General features: G+C 39.9%; 1 protein-coding gene across 5 annotated transcripts in view; it reads left to right on the top strand.

The window, feature by feature from the left end:
- Positions 1-18252, top strand: part of thrb (thyroid hormone receptor beta) — a 109843-nt gene that overhangs the window by 48812 nt on the left and 42779 nt on the right. The window lies entirely within an intron of this gene.

The following is an 18252-nucleotide window of genomic DNA, read 5'->3' as shown; positions in this document are numbered from 1 at the left end:
CATTATTTTAGTCCAAATATAGTATATAATTAATTGTGTGTTTATTCTTAAGGTCTTGTGACGATACTTTAAATAGAATTTTAGTCAATTTTCATTGGACTATTACACATGTTGCAACATGTCAACACAGAGAAATCATCAGTATGCTCTTGCATGTTATCAAGAAAAGCATGTGCCCAGTTCAGTCCTGTTGTTCAAGTTATATATAGTTAATAGTAAAATAGTTTTCACCCTATGGGATTTTCATAGTGTAATTTGCTGCATTACACATTGTCATAAATTAAGTTAGGGGTAGAGACCTTAAATATTAGAACAAAATGAATGAGCGGTTGAAAAATACATCACCATTCACATCATTTGGGTGCAGATATTGGTTTTATCGTACCCACAATATCAGGAATTTTGCACTTTCTTCCATATTTAAGGCCTTACAGAAAATGAGCATTGTTCTGCAAACTTTGAATGGTTCAGTCATTATGCAAACGTGCTTAAACAGCAAAACAGCAGAAATGTGACATTCTCTGCAGGGTTCAGGTCATGATTTTTCATGAAGCCAAAGCTAAAATGCAACCATGCATCCTTTTTCTTTTTCCTGGAACAGATGCACTGAACTAGAGGTGTGACAACATCCTGTGTATATTAATTGTGTCAAACTGTAAAAAACCAAGTCTGTAGTATAAGAAACAGTAGCTGCAGCTCCCTCCTCCCACACCCTTCCTATGCGTCAGAATTGGGAGATTTCATCGGACAACTTCTGAAAACATAAAATCACACAGTGTTTGGTCAGGTGTGCTGAGTGCAGGTGGGATTTGTACCTCTCTTGCACAACTCCTCCTGTGTGCAGCAGCATGAATGCCTGAGAGGAGAGAGAGAACTTGTCTATTGCTCATTTGTATGATTTATTGCGCGAGAGCCATCGGGAACAGGTACAACCATTTTGGCTGTTTTTGGTTGACATACTGAGAGGTTCAATATTAAAGTGGTATGAATACAGTGCAGGTATGAAGTCCCACCAAACACTGTATTACCTGCGAGAGAAATGTATTACAGTTATTTGCTACGTTAGACAAAAATCAGCTTCACACATTAACAGTGTTTGTTCCTGAGCTTGCGAGTTAAACTGAACCAACATGCTTCCCTAGATAATTAAATATTCTAAAGCAACAGCTCATTGTCACGTGACCACAAGAGAGACACCTGCATGGGACAGTCGGGACAACAGTGTCTTCAGGCAGTTGAGAAACACAAATATTTGGTTTGGCACCAAGTGTCATGATTATCTGGTGGGTGTGTGATCTTATCCGCTGACTTAGTTCCTAAGCTGGGTCCCATTCCATTTTGTAAGGCACCATTAATGTATTTTACAGCTTTAAATTTATATTTACAACCACTTGTAACCACTGCACTTCGAGTGCAGAGTCTCGAGCAGTCGGCTGTTTGTCTCAAGTCTTCAGGTGAACGTAAAATATTCAGACTTATGCACATGGAAATTACTTTGGAATTTCAAATTATAATCACCATAACTTTTTAAGTAGTCTCCCAACTGAATTGAATGTTGAGCTGCAACGGATGTAGTAAAAACAAAACAGGTCATTCGTTACAGGGATTTTTCCTATTTGTATTCAAGAGCCTGGTCTTTTGGTTTAAGAGCACACGTTTTTGATTTCACGTTGCACTCATATACAGCCTGGTTGTGTTTTGATTTGCTGCGCTCCAGCTTCTGTGCATGACCGTAAAGTCTGCTCTTGCATTTCTCCTCTTGTCCCAGATATTCTTCTTCTGCTCTCTGACTTTTTTTGTAACAAGTCAGTCAAAATTCCCCAACCAATAGAATGTCAGGTGTAGTAATGACAAATTAAATTGCCCCACCCTCGTTTTGGTTTCCTTTGCTGTTGGTGCTGTATGTTCCCATAAAATACAAGGGAAGAAGAAATAGGGTGGCATCTATTTTTGTGTCCCCATAACCTAAAAAACTTGAGATCCTTTTCTTCAAGCACACCAACGGGAAACCGGTGTAGGCTATGGAGGCACAAACCTGGTTAAAGTAGCCGCCTCTACGGGACTCTCAAAGACATAAAGCCAGAGTCCATCATTTATTTATCTAAAACCTCGGGAGACACATTGAGATGTCACCCTCATTTTCAATGGTGCCGAGGTACAGCGATACAAAAATATAGGGAATACAATCAATTCAAATTCAAACAGCAATACAAATCATACATGGTTATACAAATTAAAATAAGTTAAAAATAAATTAAAAGTAAAACGTTCAAAAGTAAAAGTGTATGAATGATAATAAATGAATCAATAAAACCAGTAGTTAAATTGAAAGTAGTGACAGTTAAAATTAATAGTGTTGTCAGTTAATTCTTGGAAAAGCCTCAACGATATTAATGAAGTCAGCTTGAAGTTCTGTTGAAGTCTATTCCAGGTGTGTGGAGAACAGTTTGAAAAAGTTGATTTTCCTTGCTCCTATTTCCCAGGTCCGCTTAAAATACGCAGCTTTGGGCTTCTTTTTTTGTACGTCTCTTGGAAAAAACACAATTGCTTGTTATGAATATCTAACAAGTAAGTTCATTTTTCGACATTCATTATCTCCTTTTTCCCCCCATGCATTGATTAACACTGTTTGCATACAGCCTCACAAATAATATCAGTGCTGTAGGGTGATTGCCCTGCTATAAATCCCCACGTGGGTCCATCCCACCTATTTATTGCCTCATTAGATAAAAGTCAATGACATGTCAATCAAGTTGTGGCCCTCAAAGTCGGCCACTCTCGCGGCCCCAGTGGTTTGACCTGCCACCATCACTTTGTTGAGCCGCCCAGCGACTTTCTTTGTCTGATGCCGATGAGTGATCTTAAGAGGGAGTGGCAAGATTGGTTGTAGCGACAGACATAAAAAAATCATACCTTGACACTTCTCACACTGTAACAACATATAGAGCAACGAATACAGATCTTTCACCCCATGAACAAAATAAACATTATAGTTTGTGGTATTTTAATATTTATATATTGATATTTGAATACTGGGCTTGTTTTTGAAGCTGCAGTTTCTTTTTCTCACGGGAGTTGGCAACACTGCATGAAGATAACACAACCACACCAAGGGTGGAACAATTTCACTTGTCAACATTCTTTTGGTTGAGGAGTTGGACAGACTTGTTGATCATAAATAATCTGAGAGCAGAAACATAATTCATTGCTGTTAAGTGACTTTTAATTTGACATGTCTAAACCTCTGGTTAGATTTTGATTAAGTTCACAAATAAAAGTTCAGAGGTAAATTGTGAAAGGAAACCAGAAGTCATCTCCTGTGGAGGTTTTGTAACGTTCCAGTTATGCTCAGCTTTTTCTGCCTTTCTGATCTGTCAGATGTGGACTGTTCAGTGGCAATACATTATTCACACTTCTACATTCAGGAGACTGAGTGGTTTTTAGGAAAACATGATTTTTCTGGTGAGTCTGCATCCGGCTCTTCTCGTTTCCGCTGTTTCTTCAGCTGCTGAATATGTTACTAACTGAATACATCTGTAGTTCAGTTTCTGCCAAAGGGAAATGCTATCATTTGGAATTAAAAAGGTTTTAAAGGTCATCAGTTTCAATCCAATTTCAAAACCACATTTTTAGTTGAAGGAAAATATTTTTTAATTGGATGAAATGTGTAATGAGAGAAACAGCTGATGGCGCTTGTTCTCCAATCTGGTGTCATTCCACCAGACAAGAAGATAAAGTAATTATATATGTAATGAGTAATTATAACAACGATGAATCCCTCAAAGCCCAGGCTGATGTCTTGAAACAACCTGTTTTCACTGTCAAAGAAAACTGAGAAAACTATATCAAAGGCTCACATGTGAGGAGTGATAACAATTGGCTTAACGTGAGTTTGTTGATCAAATGATTATCTGATGAATTCAGCTTTAGTTTGTCATTTAATGTGCAAACACACTGAGTGCTGAAACAGTCTTTTTAATTATTGATAATTCGACCAACAGCTTTGTGCTGTTTTATATCATTGTGAACTAAATATATTTGGGTTTTGAACTGTTGATCAGATCAAAGCAATCTACAGATATAAGAACTGTAGACATTTATGACTCAATAATTAATAAATTAATTTACTCAATAATCACCAGTTAAAACATTGGTGAAAATAATCATTAGTTACAGCCATAGCAACCCTGCTAGCTATAGTATTATGGTTATTTTGTCCGGCAAGAAGCCAGTTGGCCTTATCTGAACCTCATTACATGTTTACAGTGGTGATACTAATGTATCAGGATTAATGTGACACTGATATGATTATGTTTAGGAACACCTTTAACACTGTGGTGGTGACTGTTGCGAGGGGGGTGCAGAGGTGCGATGTGGCGTCCTGTGGGTCGGCGGCAGGGGCCTTCCCTCTGGCCTAGCCTGGGTCTGGGCTCCGGCAGCCTCGCTGTCACATGTGGCAGGATCAGCGGCGGCGGCTGATCAGTGCTGACGCACGCTGTGTGGACATGCATTCCCTGTAGTGAACCTGTCTGCTTCAGGCTTACACTCTGAGGACAAACTCATTCACACACTGACACACTTCAGATGCAGCTGTATACGCACACTCACACACACACACAGAGGTTGTGCAGGGGTCAGGCTTTCATATAGTAGAATCCAGCAGATGCTTCTATGTCAGTGCTGTGGTGGTCGCAGCGGTTGTGGTCCGTTAAATGTCAGTGGGGAGGCAGGCGATGGGAGAGTTGGCACAACATGCAAGGTCAGTGTTAATGACACTGTCAGGGTGAAGCTGTGACCCACATGTAAGATGGCACAAGTAAAAGAGGCCAAATGCATTTATTGTTTGACATTTTTTGTGCTAAAATGTTGTAACCGCCCTATTTGCATTTCTTTCACTGTAATCTTGCATCATTTGGCACAGTATTTTTTGGTTGCTTTCACTCATGTGTCGGTTTTACATGCATTGTTAAAGGGATAGTCCACCGAAAAATGAAAATTCACTCTATCTACTCACCACTATGTCGATGGAGGGGTGGGTAAGGTGTTTGAGTCCACAAAACACTTTTGGAGTCTCAGGGGTAAACAGTGTTGCAGCCAAAGTGACCCCTTCTCCAGACGTAATAAAACAACAGGCATAGTGGTGAGTGGATAATGACTGAATTAAAAAAATTCCTTGAACTATCCATTTAATTCTGTTTCAAATGTTCAGTTTTTATCCAACAACATACCCCTTGTGGCGTCCCTCCTGATGTCACTCCTTCTCACTGCCTGTACCTAAATAAATCCACATGGCTCTATAGCAGAGGTGGGCCGCTCCAAGGGGGGCTCCAAACTGTTTGAGGCTTGGCTCACAGGGACTAAAGTTCTCAGTCGGTACGACGGATATCCCTCAATTTGATTCCTTTCCATTTTAAGAGACCAAGTATTTTTGCAGAGCGCCAAAAATGATTGAACAGAAAACCGATGCTGAAAGTTTTCTACCACTCTGTTGATCAGATACTTTTCTACCTTTAGACAATTGTGTCTTTATTAATTAGATATTCTTTTTGCATTCTGTTGCTTTAGTTAATGCTAAACATACCAGCATGATGTTTGCTACAGGTTACACTCCTGCTCATTGTTTTAAGAACATAGACTCTGCTCGTCTTCCAGTGTCTCACTCTGGCAGGTGTTACAACACATTTATATTTGTGCAGTGTCTGTTCATCACAGTGAACACCGAGTGTAGAGCTAAGGAATGTTTGCAGAATGAGTAAAGCTAGTGTGAGTCATTGTGGGTAATGAGATATAAGCAATGCAGTGCTGGACATTCTGCCACAGTTGCTGGGAAGTTTCGTTAACATTGTAGAATAAAACAAAAACAAGACTGCAAGTATATGCAGTCAGGGAAAATTCTCTCCTACCTGGGAAATGGACCAAGGTATAAGCTCACCTGGCTTTTAAAGGTAAAGGAGATCGCACTCTAATTGGTTTAATGCATGTTAGACCTAGAACACACCCATGGTTAATTAAGGGATTAAGTAAAAACTCTTTTGAACCGTGCGCTTGGCTCAGCAACCTTTGTGTCTGGTGTGAAAGTAAATATATTTGGAAACTATCTAAATCAACTTGCACCTTTAGACCATGTGCTTGGATTGAGAGTCAAAGCTTGTGCTCTTTAAATTCTGTTTATAAACCACGAAATGTTTTTTTACCAGTAAATGCAAATAACGTTGCTTTTTGTAGAAATAAATTAAATACATACATTATTGAATATATTGTTGGTAAATCTTAGTATCTTAGCAGCTACTGTAATAACAGCGGCAATGTCCCTGCAGCAATATGTTTTTTCCAAACATACAACCATTTGCTAATTGTAGGAGACAGGGTTAGTAGAGAGTAACAGAAAGTATATTAATATGTGCTATATATAACAAAATGTATTAAGTTTTCAAAAATATAAAATATGTGTATAACAAACATTTTGGTGCATTTGAATTTATAATGTAGCCTATCATGATTATTACAATAATATTATTGGTAAAATGATTTCCTTTTTATTTCAAGCTCCTGTACAGTGGTTGCATGGAATAGTATATCATTAAGTAAATAATTCTCTATACAATGCACAACTATTATTTAACATTATTTTACAGACTATAATATACTTTTATGTTAGACTGTCAAAAACTCACATTTACTAATTTTATCTGTTTCATATCATTGTAGTTAAATAGATTGTTGTGTTGTTTGGACAAAAAAACAAGGTATCAGTTGAGGATCGGGAGATAGTGGTGAATATTTTTCTAATGTAGAAGACATCAATCCAGGTCCACATGAAAAACAATATAAAAATAAATAAAATTCATTACAGACCCTTTGCTTTGAACTGGTAAATATATCCGTTCATCCAGCTTTTCATGAGTCCATATACCAGCTTTATTTTATGATCCTTGTCAAATTTAGTTAACAGCAAACCTAGAGATGAAGCACGGGTTCAGAGTGACGATAAATAACAGCCTTTATAATACATCTCAAATCCTTGGGAGAAAACTGATGCACTGATGCACATTTGACGGCGGGAGCCATTAAAACGGAGAAAAGCTGCGTCGAACATTTTCATATTTGTGCGGCTGAAATGTTCGTTGAATTCCTCCATCCTTCACTGATCGTGCCAGTATTTTTGGCTCCTCTCCCTCCCCTCACCACCCCTCCCATCCTCCTTTCCCTCTGCATCTTTTTCCCTCTTTTTTTCGATGTGAACAGCTTACTGCAGTATCCTTAAAGTCCCTGACTGTGTCCTGAGTTGTCCTCTCTTACCCAGCATGCACTGCAGCACCGATCTGGAGCTCTGTCGGCTCAGGATGGGCACGCGCTTTTGATGCCGGGGAAGAGGGGGAGGGGTGGGGGGGTGTAGAGGGAGAGACGGGCAGATGCTATGATGCTGCTTTTATATACTCCTTTCAATGGTTTCCCTGTGCGCCCACTGCTGTCATCAATTTGAAAAGCCCCCCCTCCTCTTTTAGCTTTTTTCATGCTGGCCCTGAAATAGTGTCCATGAGGCTGAAAAAACGAGCGGAAAAAAAACCTGGTATTGATGCAAACAGAGTCTGCGAGCCGGTGCATTGTCCTGATGTGACCCACACTCAGAGAGGCGAAAGCAACAACTGCTAGCCTGAGAGGGAGGTTTGCGCGCACGCACATGCGCGTGTGTGTGTGGCTGTGTGTGTGTGCACTGTGGGCAGTGATATTACTGGGGAAGAAATATATGAAATTTCAATATTTTTTCCATCCTTACCTTCAGCAGCCCAGCGATGTATTATTTTACACGCTCAGCACGTCCACAATACAAACCTGTGTGTCTAAGCCCTTCAGTAACACACACACTCATAATAGCACACACATAACTTTTTCCTGTGGGTTTAATCTTTGCTAAGGTGGCAATTACTGACTAAGACAGCATTGACATGGTTCTTTATTTATATACAAAAGCAAGATCACAAATATTAATGACGCCTACATTCAATCAGACTAACAAACATATGCACACATCCTATTTCTAATACATTTTATATAATACAATCAAGGACATCCTTTAAAGTCTTTCTATCATTTACCTATACAATTTATCAAGCCATACTTTTCAATTCATTAGTCCAGATGTATACTACTCTATGTAATACATGGAATCTGAAACATAAATAACTTAATATAACCCAGGTAACACTCCGGCTATAGAAATAGAAATATCTGGGTTATGTGAGGTCACTTCCTCCTTCTCCTCTCTGGCTGGCTGGCGTTTTAGACAATTTCATGGTGCATTTTTAACAGACTACTGATATCAATAATGTGTTAAACTTTCTGCACTATTATTTACAAGGTTAGACAGAGAAAGTATACAATTAAAATCTATTATTAAATGCAGAGAAAACCAAGTTTGTACATCAGTGTCTCTCATCACCCTGCCATTAAAACTTTTAATAATACTTATATTGCTATTGTTGAGTCATACAATATATATTATATATTAGATGTTTGGTTGGGCAGGAGATTATCATTCAAGGCTCATATTGATCGTTTCAATACAATTCCCCAGACCCCTCCACACACTGTCACTGCCTCCACCAACGAGGTTATGTTTTCATTGCCGTTTCGCTGTTCGTCAGGAAGATTACGCAAAGACTGCTGAACAGATTTCCACAAAATTTTGGGTGGGGCGTGACCCAATGAAAATCGCAATAACTATTGGAGTGGATCCAGATAAACGGGCAGATCCAGCGAGATAAGCCGTTAGATTTGGCGAAAGTATGCAGCCTTCGAGTGCCCTTTTAGGTCATTATGCACTCCGGCTGTCCATCCGTTCAGGCTACACTTGTTAACGGGGTTTCTCCTCAACACCGGCAAGGAATTCTTTCGAATTTGGCACTAACATTCACTTGGACTCAGAGATGAACACATTAGATTTTGGTCGTTAACAGTCAATGGTTAAGGTCCCTCTGACCTCACAAAAAAGATGTTTTACCATAACTTAAGAATTAATATTAAATTAAATTAAATTAAACTATTCTTTAGAATGTGTAATAGGATGAAATGATGAATCATAATGTTCCATTCCCTTAATTAACGGTATAACTCAGGAACAGAAGGGGAGATTGTGACCAACTTATTTGCTGTGCAAAGGCAGTGAATCCATTTTTTTTTCTCTCTTAAAGGTTTTTATCCCAGAGCAGTCACTCATAGCATGAAGGAGAGTGAAAAGAATGTTTTATTCAACCCGCTGTCTAGAACAGTTATTCTGTCTGGAATGGTGGAGCTGAGAACAAGATGTAATTATCACTGTTTAGAAGCTGCAACCATTGTTTTGACATGTCTATGATAAATAACCTAAATTCTTTGTTTGATTGTACAATTTATTTTTCAACACCAACTCTAAAATCTTTAGGTTTTTGTTACGCGTGTACAGTCTTCAGACAGATTTAGAAATGCTGTGAAGATGACAAATGCAGTGTTCATTCTTAATGTGCCTGTTTGGAATGGGCTGTTTGCTTGGCCTGCAACTTCAGAATTATTATTCCTTGTCATTAGTGAGTCCTCCTCAAACAGGCCTACTCTTATGTCCAGTTAAAGAGACATAACATGATTCAAACATCTTCCCCAATTTCTTTACTTAACTAAACAACGCAATTATTGTCGAAGTGACTCAATACAAATTGAGAATAAACTTTAAACTCTGCCCTGACAAAAGGCCAAAACAACAACAACAACAACAAACAGAGCTATCTAGAAGTCAAGCATCACAATAATCTATCCAGGTAATTAAATTCAATAACTTAACTTCCTAACTAACCAAAACAGGAGAAAACGTGGTAAAAACTAAACTGGCAGGCCACTCTTACTGACGAACAAATACTAAAGCAAATATCATGTGAGTTCATTGAACAAAGGGATGATGTGGCAGGTTGTGAGAGGAGGAGGATGCGTGTCCCCTTTGCAGCTGCACTGTACCATCTTTGGTCGTCCTTTTCTTTGCGGTGGACCAATCAGCTACAAGGTCATTCCATAGTCCACCAATTTCTGTTTCCGTCCTGGCTCAGACCTGTTTGCATACATCACTCTCCCACATGCAGGTCAACTTGCTCCAGGAGAAAAATAACAAAAGATAACAAATTCATAGTCAAATTCACAGACGACTGCAGTTGCAACACCAACAATATACTCTCATTGGTGCAAAGTGAAGACAGAAAACGTTGTGTTCATCCTATCTGGTTTATCTGCAATGAAGATTTTATAGTTTGTATATAAATCTGGATAATTCACCGAACTGGTGTTATTTGTTTTTACATTGTCAGCTATTTCGAAGGTGTGTGAAGCTCGTGACAAAATCTTCAGACCCAAGTTCACAACTTTTCTAAATAAAAGCTCTGTAAATCCACTATGTATAAAGCATTACAGCAACAAAATAAACTTTGTGCGTTTACTTAGAAGACAACTTGCTTACAAGAGGAAGTGATTCTCTAAATGTTGCTGCCAAGATGAAGATCAGCACCAGAATGTCTGTTCCAGTCCGTGTGGTGAAATAAATACATCAAATTATCAGTATGATCTGGCAGCGATTCTCACCCACGGTTTCCACTGCTGTACTTTAACGAAAGAAGTAGAAGAAGACATGTACACTGAAGGCTGAAGGCTCACTGCCCTGCCCGCACTAACTGCTGCAGAGTGCTGGTCGCCTGTTTGTTCAATTTGTATTAGTTTTGAATGTATCGCTCGTCCAAATAGCATCAAACCCAACACTGCACTTCTCTGGCTCATTAAGATACATGCCTAGTGCGAAGCTGATCAGATAAACAGTTTTTGAGATATGCATTCCACGTACAGACACACAGACGTTTGTGAAATCAGTAGAGGTAGGTGGCCTGGGCTCGGATGTGATGTGATCTCTCTTCTTTTTTTTAGTTCTTTCTCTATCAGGCTCTTTCCATCTGATGCTGCTTTGAAAGGTGATAAGAGGAGCTCATCTGATTGGTCATTACTGAAAGTTCCCACAACTATCTGTTGTATTATATTGAATACAGTCCCTGACAAAAGTCTTGTCACTTATCCATTTTGTAGAAACAACAGCTTATAACCTGACTTTTAATTTATCCATTGGTTTTAGAAATGGCTCATATGAAAGCTAAAACCCTCCCAAATTATGTTTAATATACTAAAATAAATTTGCTTCACTGAAGAAAGATTGATCATTTAATGAACACAGAAAGGTCAGATTTTGGCAAGACAAAAGTTTTGTCGCCTACAGAGAGTAATGTGAAAATTGAACAAATAATTTACTTCAAATACAAAAATATGTTGCATAGCATCAGTGAATTAAGTAGTGGTGCTGTGAGATCCATATTTAATATCTTGTATGACTTCCATGAGCTTGAAGGACTGCATCCATGCGGTTCGACAATGATTCATACAATTTATTGATGAAGTCATCAGGAATAGCAAAGAAAGCAGTCTTACATGCCTCCCAGATTTCATCAAGATTCTTTGGTTTCGTCTTCCATGCTTCCTCTTTCATTCTACCCCAGACATGCTCAATGATGTTCATGTCTGGTGACTGGGCTGGCCAGTCCTGGAGCACCTTGATCTTCTTCGCCTTGAGGAACTTTGATGTAGAGATGGAAGTATGCGATGGAGCACCATCCTGCTGCAAAATGTGACCCCTTGTATGGTTGGGAATGTAAGAGGTAGCTAATACTTCTTGATATTTTAGGCTATTGATATTGCCTTCCACCCTGCAAATCTCGCACACCCCATACTGGATGTAACCCCAGACCATGATTTTCCACCACCAAACTTAACTGTTTTCTGGGTGAATCTCGGATCCATGCGGGCTCCAGTAGGTCTCCTGCAATATTTGGCGCGGCTGTGATGTAATTCAACTGAAGATTCATCTGAGAAATCCACCTTCTGCCACTTTTCCAGCGTCCATCCTTTTAGCAGGCTATGGGCCTTGGCAAATGCCACACGTTTTTTTAATTGCCTTTTGTTTAGTGCTGGTTTCTGGGCACTGATTCGACCATGGAGGGCATTTCGAGACAGAATTCTACAAACTGTCCTGGTTGACACGGGGACTTGAGGTGACCAGGCCTGGTGGAGCTCTGCTGCAGTGGAAAAGGGGCTGGCCTTGGATTTTCGAGCCAACAAACGGTCCTCCCGAGCAGTTGTCTTGCGGGGTCTGCCGGACCTGGGCTTGTCAAAAACATCTCCAGTCTCTTCAAATCTTTTTCTTATTCTTTGTACTTGACGCCGAGACACATTGAAGGTGTCAGCCACCTCAGCAGTGGATCTGGTCTTCAGCCTCTTGATAATCAATGCTTTGGTCTCAGGGTGAATCTTAGGCATGTTGTCAGAGGTCAAGTTGCAGTTGATGTGAAGGTCTGGTGTGCTGGGGTTCTTTTTATACACACCCACTAATTGATTGATCAATTATTGATCACAGGTGAGGCTGTAATCTAGGATTGGGTGCATCATATGACAAGGCGACAAGACTTTTGTCTTTGCAAAAACTGACTCAGTGGGCTTTACCAAGCTGTGAACGTTAGAATGCTTTTCAGCAGTTTCGTTTGGCACCAAAACATTATTTCAAAAGCTGTTGGGATTGAAATTAGCCATTTCTTGTAAAAAAAAAATTGATTACAAATATATTTGAGGGGCACTTAAGGTCAACTTGTACCCAAGCGACAAGACTTTTGTCAGGGACTGTACAAGCAACATATTGCGCCTGGTTAAATTCTAAAATCAATCAATTTCAGAGTTGCATCTGTTTGTTTGTCATTAATTTGCGTTTTAATACTTTGTTATATCAAATTTGATGTAACAATTGTGTCAATCAGTGTAGATGTGCATAACACATTCACACTTACTGTTTCGGAGGTGGATTAGTATGCAACGCACATCCTTGCATTGCAGACCTTTTTTCTACCACAAGCCACCTTTGATAAACATCTGTTGTCTCTGGCAGCTAAATATTCCAGTGAGAAACAGCAGCTAGTCGCAGCGATAACTGCACATGAGGCTGTGAAAGAAGTTTGCTCCACAGGAGGAGAGACATGACCTGTTTGTGTCCAAAAACATCAACTGACAGCACGACTTAAACTTGAAAGCGCAACGTTTGCATGAAAAAAAAAAAACTAAAGTTGTCACGCCGCTTGCCCGCCGCACAAGATAAGAGCACTGGTGCACTCAGTCTGGTTATTATATTCACAACATTAGTGTGTATGAAAATCCGTCTCTTTCCTCAAAAAACACTAAACACTATATGTCGAATTGGTGCAACGTCTCATATTGGAGAATTCTGCAGTGTAAACATGCAGAGCTGTTATTGATCAGACACACAGGATCGTGAAAAGAGACTGTCTCCACACAACAAAGTGACAGTTTCCATGCAAAGTCGTCACTCTACTCCGATCAGCTGTCACCAACTTCAAAACGGAAACTGTTAAAACACATCAACCACAGAGTGGTCATGAATCAACCTTAACACTCAGTCATAGTGGGGCTGTCTCACATTTAAACTGATGTTACTTTCTGCAGTTTCAGTGTAAAGCCTAAAGAGCTGGCACGTGATCTTGGGCAAGATACGGAATCCCAAATTGCCCCTGATGGCTGTGTGTGATTGAAGTATGATAAAGAAAGTGCCGCACATAGATTAGTGAGTGAATTGCAAAACTGTACTAAACGCTTTGAGTGGTCTTCGAGACTAAACAAGAGCAATACAAATACAGACTATTTATTTTGCAATCCGCACAGTTGAAGGCAAATGTAGATCTCCTCATACGTTCTTAGTTCGAGTGCTGTAGGGATGATATATGTTTTATAGGCCACCCCAGGAAGTTAGCCTCGCCCCGGTTCCCTTGACAAAAAGCCAATGAGATCTTTCCACTGGCTCTTGGATTATTGCAGGTATTCAGCTTTGTTACAAACACAAGTTTATGATACTCACATTTTGTTAAAAGGAGAATCTTCACTTTTAAACACCACTGCTGGGGTTTGAAGCTTGAATACAATACCAGAAGTAAAAAGCTAATGCCCGGCTATAAACTAATACTAGTAGTAATCACTTTCCCACAACTTCAACAATATGATTTGTTGCGTACCTCGTTTGTCTCTTAAAAAGTAATATTTTAGAAGGAGAGACTATAAAAACCACAAGGCTGTAATAGTGGAGAAGGGTGCTGTTGTATTTTATGCTGTAGAATAAAATGTTGAAAATTCTTCATCTTGTTTTAATCTCAGTCAGAGATCAAACCCATCAGCCAGCGGTACAACAATGCTAACTTATTTTCGGCTTTTCACGGCACTCCCCTTTGCCCCGCATCACCCAGAGTTATCAACAGTCTGCCACATGCAGGTGCAGCATGCAACATGACAGAAGACAGTGACATCAAAGATAATTCAGCCTCGTAGAGAGTGCCAAGTCTCAAATGTGGTCATGTTTTGGTTGTGTAACGCCAGAGCAACGCTGGATGTGTGAGCGGCTTGTGCGCATCACAGAATGCCTTGCTTTTCATTTTGGCGTCCATGTTTTTGGTTAGAGCAGCCACATTTAGCATCTGAGCAGAGAATCTCAGGCACGTCTGTTAGCTGCTCATCTTGAGAGTCTGGGTCTCACTTATTTTCTCCGACAATGACAATTATTTTTGTATCTGTCGACTATCACTTCAACACTTTCTCATTTCTGTTGAATGTATCCATTCATCTTTTTAACAAGGTTTTTATTGCTATTGTAGCCCTGGAAGATGCATAGCTTTATATTGTAGAGTTATGGCATTTAGTTGAGTACAGGCTTACTTTTTTTCAAAGAAATACAGTCATCATACCTGAAACCTCACGAGCAGCTCCGCGGCAGACATGCTCCCTATGGGAACAACAGACGTGCAAAACATAGCAGATCAGGGTCACATCCGTCACACACTGTAAAGACACCCAGTGTGGCCCGGGCGCAAGTGTGCTGAGGAAAACTTGATGGAACATGCTCACTTTGTCTGCAGAATATGCAGAAAGAAATGAGCTGCGAAAGGGGGTCAACACTTTGAATAGGCTACAAGGAAAGTTAACTTTCAGCTCGGTGCTTGATGTGGTGGCTTGAGAGTTGGTGAACATGTCATGATATGTCAGTTTAAGTTGCTAACAGCTTGTTAATAATGTCAACTGAATCTTTCATTGTCACCTACTTTTTAAAGACACAACAAGTTGTTTGCAACGTGTGTCTGCACATTATTCAGACATTGACTGCACACCATAATACATATTTTGTTCACTCAGAATCCAACAGCTGTTGAAACATTAAAGACTCATATATAAGATGCCTTTGTATTTTTGTCACTTCCTGGGCTCATGCAATCATTATCACCATCTTACAGGGGGGTCTGCATGGAGTTTTTGTATTTACTCAAATACAAAACAGAAGATAGACGTGCGTGTGTGTGGGTCTGCAGTAATAATCACATTGGAAACATGAAGTGGGGACTTGCGAGTTGGGATCGCAGGCACAATAAAAGCCTTGCATTTATTAGTTTCCCACAGACCACTTGACACATCCCTGGAGGAATAAACCGAAGAAAAAGAAGAAGTCATTGCTTTTACTCAAACATTTTACAGCCTTCGCAGTCCAGCCTGTCAGCCCCCTGTCTGAACGTCTTCTCTAACTTCCCCAGGCTCAGACACAGGCCCGAAGACATTTTATCTCACTCTCCTTTTGTAGGAACCATTCATGCTTTTTAGCTCACTGCACTGGGAAAGATGAGGATGACTAACAGCAAAAGTGGATGCTGAAAATGTGCGTCACCTTGTCAAATATAACTCGAATCACCATGGAAACTGGGTAACAGAGTGTATCACTTGGTGTTTTATTTAATCTTTTTTTTTTATATAATTCCCTGTCTCTCCTGGACAAACAGACTTTCTTTCTTTTCATCCCTCTCCTTGTGTCTTTCTGCACTAAAATACAAACACATATTCCTGACTGGACAATAGCAGCTGAGGTCATAATCACTCATTGGAAGCTGCAATGTGTGCGTGCGTGTGTGTTTGCCTAACAAGATATAACTAACCCACTAGAATTGGTAGGTGATCATAAACAAATGATGCAATCTATAAACAATATGTTTAACATCAACATCTTAATACTAATCTTATATTATGTTAATTCACTGATGATGGATTCCATTTGAGCCTGAAAAGCTATCAAGTATTAATCTGCTGGCACATATGAATCAGTTATGAACATAAGAGCGAAGGAGATTTTGGTATCTCTAAAATCCATGCACCAGTGTAATCCTTAGGGAGAAAGAAACTCAAGCCCCTGAACAGCTAAATGTGGAAGCGCTCGTTTTCCCCTTCCTTTGAGTGTTTTGCATTCCCAAAAACGGAGATGTTCGAAACCCTGCTTCATTATGAAAGCATTTTGAAATGATGACCTAATGTAGAGAAATTTCTTGGCTTCCTAAGAGTCCTGTCAAAATACGCGGGTAGGGTTTAATGAAAATGGAAATGCACTTTTTCTAATAAATAAACATGCATCTCTTTGGTGTTTGGTTTTTATGGTCATATGGTCGGAATGATGTCATTAATATGTCACTATAAAGTCATAAAATTAAGACTTATTGTGCCGTATTGCCTTAACTTTGGTGACCAATGACATTAAAGACACAGTCTACAGCTTATTTAAATCGACCAATCATCTATCACCGTGTGTTATAAACGACACCATGATGACATTATTATGAAATGGCATTATTACAATAGAAACAGTTAGCACTGCCTGATTGGGGTATAAACAGCACACGCAGGGTTTGCATCGCCCCTCTGATGCTTTTCATTCTTATTACTTTCACTGGATATAAAAGTTACCTATGACTCGTATCTGCAATGAAGACACTGTCCTTATGAGGTTATTTGCTGAGGTTTGGACAGGGTGTTCAGACGAGCAGTCAGAGAGTCAGAGAGTTTGAATATTATCCAAAGTGTCTGTTGTGAACATCAAGGGTGTCTAACCCCCCCCATCCAAGTTTTCCCTGTGCAGTGAGAGCACACGAGAGCAATCTCACAACACAAAAATGCACATGGGTGTGACCGACTAAAACAGGCGTAGCACAGTGCAACGTAGAAAAGAGCGAGAGCAAATACGTTATTAGTAACAAGACTACGTATTCAGCAAGTGGAGTTAGATAGAGCTTCAGCAAAGATCAAGAGTTCCTCTCATGCCCTTTTAAAAAATCTGATGAAATGAACTGTGCAGAGCAGCCGAGGTCTCCAACGCTCACCTGCTTCCAAAATACAAATATACATCACCTCAGACATTATTATAAATCACAGCAAAGAAGAAAGAAAAAACAGCTGATGTGCCTGCATTATGACAAGTGCAATAATTGTTGTTGCCTACTGAAGTGAGTAGAGTGAGGACACAGATATGCTTACGTGCACAGTAATGCCGCAGCACATTGCCACCGGCCTTCAGGGCCAAAAAAATATCAAGCAAGTACATGTGCAAAAAACAGATAGCACTGATGGTACTTTGCATCGCAACAGTGTTTTTCTCTACCGCTGGCATCAAAATATGACGTGGTGTAGATAATCCGACTAAAACCGGCGGCTTGTTTGCAACCTCCTCACTGTCTGACTGCGTGGCTGTCATCTACCCGTTGTCCTCAGTTTGGTGTCATGATAACAACTGAAACAGTGCTCCTGATATGTAATGAACCAGACTGATCCTTCAGTGATCAATGTCAACTGTGTTTAGTTGTATTTTAACATGATGCGGAGCTTTAACCAGCCTCTGCAAATGAGAACTGAAGGGAAACAAAGAGAAACAAAGAGAAACCAACCAAGCAAATATGTAAATGGGCATCACACACAAAGAGGACTTGATCATGTCGTATTGTTATGGATAGACAGTGTTATTAAAACAATTATTCCCTTTCAGACGGAAGCGCGGCGCTACATTCCCCAGATGAGTTGCGAATGTGTGCAGGGAAACGCACGAGCACGCTTGTTTTTGTGTGTGCGCTAAAGAGGTGCAGACAGAGCATGAGGGAGGAAAAGCATTCCCATTAGAGCACCCATTAAGTCTGATTACAAGTGATTACCGTCTGTCGGAGGAGGAGATGACCAGTCCTCTCCTGCCACCGAATTAATGACATAAACAAATGCTTTCCTTTCTCCATAATCAAACAACCTCCTGGTTTTTTTTTCTCACCATGAACTTAACATGACTTCCTTTTT

The sequence above is a fragment of the Hippoglossus stenolepis genome, chromosome 17, assembly GCF_022539355.2.
Source record: "Hippoglossus stenolepis isolate QCI-W04-F060 chromosome 17, HSTE1.2, whole genome shotgun sequence".
Lineage (NCBI taxonomy): Eukaryota > Metazoa > Chordata > Actinopteri > Pleuronectiformes > Pleuronectidae > Hippoglossus > Hippoglossus stenolepis.
The sequence above is the reverse complement of the archived record's forward strand: the minus strand, read 5'-3'. Positions and strand labels throughout refer to the sequence as shown.